This window comes from Oryzias melastigma, linkage group LG19, assembly GCF_002922805.2.
Source record: "Oryzias melastigma strain HK-1 linkage group LG19, ASM292280v2, whole genome shotgun sequence".
NCBI lineage: Eukaryota > Metazoa > Chordata > Actinopteri > Beloniformes > Adrianichthyidae > Oryzias > Oryzias melastigma.
In genome coordinates, this window is record NC_050530.1 from 15,409,725 (window position 1) to 15,421,278 (window position 11,554).

General features: G+C 36.8%; 1 long non-coding RNA gene across 1 annotated transcript in view; it reads right to left on the minus strand.

Annotated features, from left to right (window-relative positions):
* Positions 1-362: 362 nt before the first annotated feature.
* The window catches only part of LOC112154038, an 83,160-nt gene continuing 71,968 nt past the window's right edge, over positions 363-11,554 (minus strand). The window contains exon 3 of the long non-coding RNA XR_004949802.1: positions 363-1,612. This is a non-coding gene — a long non-coding RNA (uncharacterized LOC112154038). The remainder of the gene's footprint in view (positions 1,613-11,554) is intronic.

Sequence of the window (11,554 nt, forward strand, 5' to 3'; positions counted from 1 at the left end):
ATTTTTTTTAATTTCAATTCAGATAAAATAGTATAATATTTATACCTTTGTTGCCAAATTCACAATCACTGCGACATCCTGTTGATTTGATCCAGATAATTACACAACGTAGAGAGCGTTAGCATGCACCCACCCTGTTATGTTCTTAACCAATCATGATCTTGAATGTGACTTTTCCTGTCAGTGTCACACACAAGCCAATTGTCTTGTGGATGTATAGAAGTATTAAAATAAAGGGGAAAAAAGCGCTTAAGATTGATTAAATACAGTTGCAAGAGAAAGTATATGAGCTCTATTTTTTTTATCTAAATCACAATATTGGAGAAAACATTGTCTGTTTAAATCACACAAAAATGTTCATGTTTTTTTTTTTTTTTAACGCAATTGTGTGTCCAGTTTATGCATGAACCAAGTAATTCCTAAGGGTTCACAAATCTTTCTTTTGCTGATAAAAGTCATTAGTTTGATTACTTAATCCATAACACTTGTATTTATGTTGTTACACTTAAACGGCATTACACCCTAAATATAAAACATGTCATAAATAGACAAAAATATTCTTTGGTTATCAAGGTTGTTTAACTAAGCAGCATTTTTTACTATGTATTTTGTGTTACCATGGAAATAGCACATTTAGTAAAAAACAAATAAAGTCCTAAAGTGTTTCCAATAGTTCCATCCGATCCAGTTACACATGGACGGGGAGCACACGTCCCCATGTCTGATCATTTCCACCCTCCCACCATAAACCTTCACGGAAGGAAAGTCGTGGTGGTGTGAAACAGCTGCTCCCGGGGCCTGAGGCCTGAGGGTCACAGATCTCCTGAGGTCACTGAACGCAGCACATAGGGGAGGGAGAGCAGGCGTTTGGGAGGGTGACAATAAGCAAGAGGGACAGGGACACGTCCGCCGGAGCCGATGATCCGAGCCCCAGGTGTCTTTGATCTTTCAAATCAGGCGTCCTGAAGAAAACACGCTAATTGTCTATTTGGAGCCAAGATGTTTATCTGTGAAGTCGGCCTGTGTCCTGCAGTCTCCTGATATGTTGCTTTACAGAGGAACCTTGTCGGCTCCAATTAGTTTCCTGGACGTACGAATGCTGGATTCAGCCGCACGTCGAAGTCCAAGCCAGACTTGACCTGATGCATATCTCCTGACCTTTACATCCTTTCAGAATGATAAAATATGGAAGAGATTGAGCATTTAATTGAACTTCAAAGTCATCTTTAATGAAAAGAAGAGTTTGACTTCAAGATCCGCTTGGTGAGGTCTCGCTCCAGGTTCCAGTCGGATTCACGAGTCAGACAAAGCCACGGAAAGATGAAATCACACGCCAGCGAGAGGAAGAAATGTGTCTTCAGAGCTTTGAAGTTCAGCTGTTGCTAGACTGAGGGTGGAAACTGGGATGGAAGAACTTCCTTGCATAAATATTGGTGGTGATGTTCTAATGGCGTTTCCTTATGGTCTACAACACAGGACTTCCAGTGGTGGGCTGAGCTCCGCCTCCTGAACCCACAGAGATCAGACGGTGGGGGGGGCGGCGTCTCGAGGGGAGAATAGCTCATCTGCTGATGACGCTACTCATTGCAGGCCTGATTGGGTTTAGTGAGGCCTGGGGGAGCGGAGAACAACACATAGTGAAGATATATCAATATTCTGGAGCCACACAAGTCCACTTATTCATGTTAGGATTACTGTTTTAGTCCACATGATTGTTCAAAGACAGTTTTTCTCTTTTAAGTTAGCATTTGTTTTCATCCTTTGGTTAGATTGTGTCGCAGTTTTGTTTTTTAATTCTTGTGGGTGAAGATTAGTCGAGCATCATGAAAGTCAAGACAGCACGGTCAATAAAACATCAAATACACAGTATAAAGTCGGGGTATCACATGTCACTAGACAACAGCACAAACTCAACACTTTGCTGTTTGATATACAAATAAAATATGTAAAACAGACACACAATCACATTTTATAAAGTTGTTTTACATAAAAAGAAGAATCCTAAAAAACTAAATACACAAAAGATAATAATCATTTCAGTGAACTTTCTTTAAGATCAACACTGTTTGTTTTTTTTTACTTTTTCTTTAAAGTGATGCTTAAGATCAACAAAAAACATTTATTTTTGTGCTTTCTTTATGGAATATTCCTCAAGAAAACCCAATAAATAATTGTTTCATGTTTATTTCCTGAAAAAAAAACTGTAAATATTTTATGAAATTTTACACACCCACAACATTTTTAAAATATAATTTTTTTGTTTGTGTTCATGTTATGGAATCTTCCTGAGGGAAGCTTCAAATATATTTTTGTGTCATTTTTATACAATGAGGGACACTTGTTTGGGATTTTTGTTTATTTTAATATTTTTTTTAAAGATAAACTTTTAAAGAAATACACATTTATGTATATTTGGATTTGTTTTATGACATTTTTTCCACACAGAGAACCCCTTAAATATTTGTCTTACAGACTTTCCAAAGAGAAACCTCAAAAAATATATATTTTTTCATTTTTTAAAATAAAATTGTCAAAAGAGAAACCCTTAAAAATGTGTGTTTTTCGTATATTAATTTTAGAGAGACCTCAAAAATAGTTTAGTTGGGATTATTTTTATGGAGTTTATCAAAGAAAAACCTAAAATATTTTCTGTTTGGGGTAATTTTATTAAATATTACAAAAAAACTTTAAAACAAAGCATTATTTTGTGATTATTTCAGGAATTTTAGACACACACAAAACAATTTTTTTGTTTCTTTTTTAAAATTTTCAAATCAGAAACTCCAAAAATATTTGTTTTTGTGAAATTGTTATAACATTTTCCAAAAAAAACTTTTACATGTTTTTTATGGACTTTCAAAAGAGAAATCTCAAACATATGTATTTTTTCTGTTTATTTTATGACATTTTTAAAAGAGAACTAAAAATGTGTTTGTAATAGAATTATTTTAAAGAAACCTCAAAAACATGTTTTTGTGTGTGTGTTTATTTTATAGATTTTTTCAGAGAAACCTCAAAAATAGTTATTTTTGTCCTTATTTTACGGAGTTTATAATAAAAGAGAAACCTCAAAAATATGTAGATTTTATGTTTATTTTATATTTTCAAAATTATTGAAGAATGTTTTTTTGTGTGTGGCTTTATTTCATTGATTTTTTTAGAGAAATATTAAAAATAGTTATTTTTGTATTTATTTTATGGAATTTATCAAAGAGAAAGATCAAAAATGCTTTAGTTTTTTTGTCTCTTTTATGGAATTTTCCTAGGAGAAATTAAAAAAAAAAGTTTTATTTTTTGCTTACCGTCAAAAAATAAAATGCATCAAGAAATGTATAAAAAAGTCATTTTCACCCACAGTTGCAGCCCTACTGCACAGAGCACATCTATTTTAACTCTGTGCATTTAATCTGCTGTTCCTTCAGTGATTTGCATGCACACGAGTGTGAATCTCAGATACACCACTGGACAGGCCGGTCCTCCATCTGGTACCAGCTCATTCACAAGACTCCCTCCATCCGTCCGTCAGGCTGACACACGCAGAGGCCGTCCCTGGCCTGTGCGTGCAGGAGGGATCACTGCCCCGTCAATGTCTGTCATTCCAGCTTTGTCCGCTGTCGTGCCCTCGCGCTGGCAGGTTAACAGAGAGCGGCGCTCCTTCAGGAATTGTGACAGAGTGACAGGTGACAGGTGACGCCAGCCAAACCGTCTGAGACACCAGGACTTCATATAAACCCCAGTTTGTGGTTGTATAAAAAAACACATCGCTGGAGTCTGCTTAATATTTATGGAATATCCCCAAGAGAGACGTCAGTCTGCCATGTTTGAAACAAAGCAAAAAGGGGCTCCCTTCACACAAAAATGTACCAAGTACTGTGAGGATGCAGCTTCAGATACTGAGCTGGTAGTTTTGTAGAGACAGAGATCGGCCAAAGACTTTAAATGAAAAAAAAAAAACTCTAATTAAGAAAAGAGCATTTATTCATTTTATCCTCTGATGGTATAAAATCAGAGAACATCAGACCAAAGAGGTGTAAGCCAAATCAAACCAAGCCTCTTCCAACTCTGAGTACATGCGCTAGTAAACAGCAGAACAAGAAAAGAGAAGAAGAAGCCCCTCCCTGCTTGACCAGTGTGAACACTGTGGGCTAAACACGTTTTCGTACGAGCATCAAAATCCCTAGTGTGTACGTAGCTTTAGTTGTTTTTTAATCGCAATGACATGAAATGTTCTAACATTTTAAGATTGTTGACCCGTCAAAATAAAATCTGCTAATTTCAAAGCTACTGACATTTGAAAGGTGCATAATTTAATAAGACTGAACTGTGTAACATTCGGGTTTGTTTTTTCTTCTAAAGGTGTTTTTTCAGCATTTGTGCAGCACCTTTGTAGTTCAGGTATACAGAATATAAAGTGGCACCGTGACAGAATCATTGTTGTTTGTGTTGCTTTTTTAGAGAAACAACAAACAGACAAGTCTCCTGAGCGTTACCAGATTACAGCCAGCATATGCGCCCTGTTCTGGGTTTAGATTTACAGCCTTTTGTCCCCTTATGGACTTTTAATGACCATTATTGTTGCTGCCGTTGGGCCCAATTCAAGCACCAGACCGCCAGTGTGTTTTGAATGTAAACTGGTGCCGGAGAGTGAATCTAAATCTTTCCATTTGACCTGAATCTCCCATTCCATTACCCAGCAGTCCCAGTGGTGACAGTAGCGGTCTCTTAACACTTGAACTCTGACCCCGGTCGGATCGGGAGAGAGGCGATTTATGGGCGCCGAGGCGGACGACCGATGAATCTCATCTGGTTTCTCAGAGGGGACATACAGTAATAACGGGGCCCTGCCAGGTTTTTGCTCTGAAATGTGATTATGCTTTTATTACCTGAAGCACTGAAGGAGGGACCATTTGTAACGGAGGGGTGCTTCTGGGTGCAGCATCAGGACCACGAAGAAGAACAAAGAAGCTCGGATTCATATTTTTAAAATGCAAAACTGTGTTTTATCACTTTAACTCTATGCACAGCGCTTACAATTGAGTCAAGCTGTTTTTCAAACGAGAGTTTACTTCATTAGGAAGGAGGAGCTTATCGATATGTTATGATAAGGCTGTAGCAACAGATATATAGTATGTATAATTTCTTGTTTATTCAGTTAATGTAAGCTTGTTTGAAAAATTCTGATACTGAAAAAATTACGATTAAATAAACTTCCAATTGCTTCCAAGGGGTTAATTGTAATCAGAGTACTTCTAGAGGTACACTTTTATTGATAACCGCACACGGACTTTTGAATATCAAACACCACAATAGAGCAAAGACTTAACTAAAGACTCCTGAAATGAGAAAAGAATTGTTAGCGCTCCAAACTAATCATCACTTCTTTGAATTTGTTGTTAAAATGGTCTGTTTTATCCATTGACTGTATATAAAACTGGACCGAGTGACCCCTCCCCCATCATGTCCCAAACAGGAAGTACCTGCTGATTCCAAAAAGCCAAAATCCCATAACCATTCTTGTTCTGATATCTTTATTTTAACATGCTTTTGATCACTTTTTTATATTTATTTTTATTTTAATTAAGTTTCTCAATAAAACATGTGCTGAACATTTGAGATGTCTGACTGAGTCACTAACCTACTTTCAAATAGGAGGGGTGTGGACTTCCAACAAGCTCACTCCTGATTGGCGACAGCAGTTGCCATAGAAACGTTGAGTCAGACCGACTCAAACATACTAACCTCATCTACTAACATAATCTGCTCCTAATGGTGGCGTCCATATTGCAGAAAAAAGGCAATTAAATTGGCTTAATTTAGCTGGAGATGGAGGTAAATTATTTTCTATAGGGGATTTCACACTCGCTCCAGTTCTCTTATACAGTCAATGGTTCAGAATAACATGCCTGAATTTTTTTTTTTTTTACAGAGGGAAAACAATGATACATTCATAGTGTAGGACTAGACGATATCATAAATATTCAGTTTTTCATCCAAATGTGCAAAAAAAAACTATAATAACTCAAGTTAGCCTGCCTTTAAATAAAGATAATAATATATTTCTCTAACACAATAAACTTAAAAAAATTATACAAGCAAAAAGCCAGTTTTAAGGAAAATAATATAGTGGTAAAAAGAACAAAAAGCAAAATAATCACCAATAAATTAATGTAAAATCTAGAGATAAGAATAAAATAGATATAGTAAAAATAATAGATTATTAAAAAATAGATAAAATAGAGATAATCAAGGTAAAACTAAAATCAAAATTCCCTTTTTCGTCCTATTTAATCAGTTTTCCTAAAGTCTCCTTTCATCAAGTTTGACTGACTAGTTTATCAGTGAGCGATGGAAGTTTATTTATTTTTGCATCCACTTTTGAAAACTGTCCTTTAATTTATTTGCGCAGCAGATCTTTAATGTTCAGTGAGGTCACACCAGGCCAAGGATTTAAAGCAAAAAAGTCATTGGTCAAAAACAATAAATACTGCCATCACCAGATAAAGGTGAAGGTCACAGATGCTAGGGAATATTTTTTCCCTTTCTGTGTCATCTCATTTCCGCTCTCTAAAGAGGGTAAAAGTGAAGAAGTTCAGCTGAAGGAAACAGGAAGAAAGTCTCTTTCGCCGCGCTCTTTCATAACCATTAGCTGTGTGGTGACACCGGCGGATATTCAGATTGATTTGCCATCCTGTGAAGATTCTTCGGCCTTTGCGCAGAAGTTTCCCATCCCGAAGATTCATTTATGTTCCTAAGGAACGACTTCCTGCCCTGATGTTTCTTCAAACTAAAACCTATTTCATACTTCACTTTGATTGCAGTAATGGTTTTATTTATGAGGTCACTATTGAATCTCATTGGTAGCCACCGGATGGGCAGGGAAATAATCTACGAGCTCCAGATGTGAGGCTCATTTTTCAGCCGGAAAATCAATGCCGCTCAGGTTAAGTGAGAAAGGAAAGTTTTGGCCAAACTTCTGCATCCAAGAAGTTGCAGCTAAAGCACAATTCCTCTGAGTTTTGGAATAACCTGTGAGGTAACTTCAGATCATTGATGACCTTGACCAGGCCTGCCGTGGAGAAACCATCAAAGCTGCTGTGTTTAAAGTGGCTCCACCATACCGGCTGATTATCATGTCAAAGCATGATTGGGGCCTCTGTAATCACCCTGAGAAGATGATTAGACCACCAAAGTACCCACTTTTCATGGGTAGTTCAAGTCCTGCTGCATCAAACAGGTCATTGAGCTCCGTCTGCTAAATGCATGTAGACGTGGTGTGACAGTGAAGCATGAGGTTATTGTTTCTAATCATAGTTTTGGAGGAAGGTGACAGACACGGCTTGGAGGGAATGAAGAATGGGGGGGTTGTTTCATGGGGCATCAGGGGGTTCCCCGCTCTACTTCACCTTTGACCCCTAAGGAGATGTTGATGTTTACTCCTCCGCGGTGACTCATTTCCTCCTTCTCTCAAGAAACCAGCACATCTTAACCACTTTAACCGTGATCTATGTGCTTCAAAAGATATATACCTATATATATATATTTCTGTGGGATCTGGAGGAAGAATAAAGACTTCTGATCCCCTTTAGGGCACCAGAGGTGCAGAGAGGCAATCGAGTCGGTCCACAATTGGATTGGGGTGAGGCAATCGAAGGGGTTAATCACTTGCATTTTGACAAACAGTAAAAAAGAATAGCCTTAAGGTGCAACCCAGAGAAAGCAATGAGGCGTGAATGAGATCAGTCAAATCAATCAAGGAGGACAATGTAAAAAAAAAAAAATAAAAAAAAAAGATGCATTTGTTTCCAGCACTGTGGAGTTTCACACAAATGTACACTAGAAACTTTACAAATATCAATCTTAAAATGAGGGTATAAAAACATTTTAATCACATATTTTTTAGCTTCATCCATCAAAGCTATTTACTATAAATAAACTAGGGGCGTGTATTGGAAGGAATCTGGCAATATGATACGTATCGCGATGCATATCTCGCGAAACGATAAATATCACAATATATCCCAAGACTTTACCAGAACATGTTTTCATTTTTTATTTAAAAGTATGTCTTAGAAAAAAACATTCTGATTCTGAAGGAGTTTTATTTTGGAAAACCTGACTTATTCTACATCCTCTACTTTCTTAAAGCAGCTGCGCCCCAAACCCCCAAAGCAAGCAAAGTTAAAAAAAAAAAAAAAAACTTTTTTTCGCAGAAAAGAGTCAGTAAGCAAACAGAAGAAGAGCCATTGACTTCAAAATAAAATAAATCTACTTTTTAAAAACAAAAACCAGGAGTATTTACTCCATTTATTGCAACAATTGTTCCGACACCATAATAATAAACTATAATATTCAGTAACTGGCTGTCTAATGTTACGACAGTGCTGCTAATAAAGTTGTTTGATTATATTTTGAAAATACCAGTGTTTATGCGTCACACCTTAATAGTCAAACTGAAGTTAGTTTTTAGCTTCCACTGTGACAGTTATAGGTTAAGGAAAAAAACCGTTATCACACTTTAATGGTTCCTACTTGAACCCTAGTGTACAAATAAAGTTCAAACCACCTGCAGATATTTTACAAAGGATAAAATGTAATCTCAAAAGTTAAGGAAACTGGAAGCAAAAAAAAAAAAAAAAAAATGATTGCCCACTCTAACCTTGTAAAGACCAGTTTGTGAAAATATCATCTGACATAAAAACGTGATCAATCAATCAATAGAGGTGTAGTGAAAATCGATTTAGCGATATATCACAATATTTTGTTTGGTGATGCTTAGATTGATTAAAAATGCTGACAAGACTATGAGAGTCCTTTAGCGTCTTGACACTTGTTGACCACTAGTTGGCAGCACAGCACACTGAGCTTCTTTGAGCAGCTCCGCGACTAAAACAACAAAAACTCGAGAGAACTAGCTTGTGTTAAATGTTCAGTCAGCCTCGCGGTTTTTGTTGATAAAAGACAGTTAGTTATTTAGTTCACTTATATTGTTCTCGCTTTTTAGACTCTAACTCTTCCATTTCTGCTTGTCCTGTTCTTCACTTTTAAATATCTTCAATTATTTTGTTTTTTATGCCTGAATGTTGAAGCAAACACTCCAGATGTTCCGGCTGAAAATCTTCCTCTCTGCAGAGAGACGCCCATTAATGAAGCCTCCACTCCAGCTGCTCTCAGAAACCCCGAATATCTCAAGGCCGTGACGTGGGGGGAGACGGGAAGGGATGGTCACCTTCTGTTAGACTTCAGAGCTACAAGAAATAGCCAGATTAATCACAGCGGCTCGTTCCAGACATTCATAACCATCCACTGTCAGCAGCTTGGCTTTGGTGGAGATTTACAGCTGCTTTTCACTCCGTCTGCCACGGCCTTCCTTCCTGATCGTCAGCTTGGACAAGACCTTGACCACAGCTTTTCTCGCGGAGATTCCAAGATTTTCAGATTGATCGGCCAACAGAGGCTGATAAGGAAAAAAATTACACCCTATGAAAAACATTTTTTTTTAAAAAAAAGGTGAAAAGCCAAATAAATGAATACTTTATATTTTAAATAAATAAATAATCAATGTGATCCACATTCCAATGGTTGATAAAGTCGTACAGAAATTCCCTTTTTGAAGACGTCTATGCAAATGATCTCACAAAAATTCCCACAAGTGGTGGAACGTAAAGTCTATGTAACAATTTTGGGATATTTTCTGTATTTGTTGCATAAATGACTTCACAGATCAGATTCCAGAAAAGAGCGTCTTCTGAGGCAATTCATTTAGCGGGAAGCCGGAGCGGACGTGAGCCAAGGTTACGATCTGGAGGACATCAGCCTCCCTGATATAGCTCTGCGGTTGTCCTTGGACCGCCACAGAGGCTGAGATTGCAGCAGAATGACCTGCGCTAACACGATCAAAACCAAACTGTGTCCAGAGACTTCAGAGAACAATGAAAGGAATCAAAAGGAAAAGCTCTGAAGCTTTATGTTTCCTTCTGTCTGGGCGCAAATTTACTATTTGATACAAAGTCATTAGGCAGAGAGAAACAGTCGTGGCTTCTAGAAATATATTTTCTCCTTTTTTTGTTCACACGGTTCAATGAAATTCATCTTGGCTCAGATGTAAAAGGGAGGGATTGGCTTCTCAAAGGCATGCTGCTCATTTATTTTAGCACAGATGGGGTGTTTATCCTGAGGGCCAATATAAGTATAAAGCAATAAATCTCCGTTTTCTTTTTCAACTTTTTCTGAAATATATAAAATTTTCTCAAGATTGGAAATGTTACTTGTCTGTTCTTTTTAGTTGTGGATGTGGGCGGAGCTTGAACATTTAAACAAAGGGGTGGGGCAAAAGATTTTGGAAGGGCAAATGAGAACAACAGTATATTCCAAAAACATAAAAATGTCCAAAAATTCTCTAAACATTTTTTAACACAAACTGCAATTTATATTTCTCATTTTTAGTTCAAGAATAGCAGGACATTTAGTCTACGTTCTTAACCATCACAACAAGAACAGAATATTTTTTAAAATGTGCAAAAATTCTCTAAAAAATTTACTTTAATACAAACGTCAATATCCATCCACAATATGGAGTTCAACAATGACAGGAAATATGTTAGCGACAATGCCCCACCAAATGCGCATTATCAGAAATTACTGCGCGATGTGGAAAACTGAACCGCTTGATTCTGCAAAGTGCATTAATTTCTAATAATGCACACTTTGAAAGGCATTATCGCGCTTATACCACGGTCACTAACAGAAGAAATAAATATTCAATTGATTTTTAGTACTTTACTTTTGTTATTTTATCGGTTTAAATTGCACTATCACAAAAAGTGTACTATTTGATACGTGGTCCAGGGCGTTGTTGTGGTACAAGGCACAGACCTCGACAGCAGCGGCAAAGGAAACCGATATAAATGCTGATCATCAATGGATTTTGTTGAGGGTCTGTGTGCTGACACCCCAAATCGACGGACTTACACATTAGAGAGGAGAAGCAAATAATTTCAGGGCCTAAAGATTTCATAAAAAAAAAAAAAATAACTTTTTTTTTTTTCCAATGCCTCAATTTTGAGTCAATACTAGCATCATCGGCAAAGATTAAAAACAAATCATCAACACAAGATGCTTAAAGATATGGAGCCCCTAAACGGACATCGAAGTAAAAAACTTTTTTTTTTTTTTTAATTGAAGTTAAAAAAAAAACATCGTCACTAATAGCAACCGGATTTTTTTTTAATTTCCATTTACATATTTTTATTTATTTATTTTTTTACTTCGATGTCCCTTTAGTGGCTCCATATAAAGAACCTTATACTGATAATTTTTTAAAATATCTTTATTAAAAAAATAGAATATATATACGTATATATATTTATTAAAAATAATACTAGTATCAGCCCCAAAATTGGGGAGCACATTGAAACAAAGGTATTTGCGCCCCTCTGTAGCTCCGCCCCTGGTTATGTATCATATCAATGAATTCCACCTGAACATCTGATCTGAAGACATGAGCTCAGGTGCTGCTTGGCTGAGGACAGGGACCCCACAGCCCACTCTCAGATTC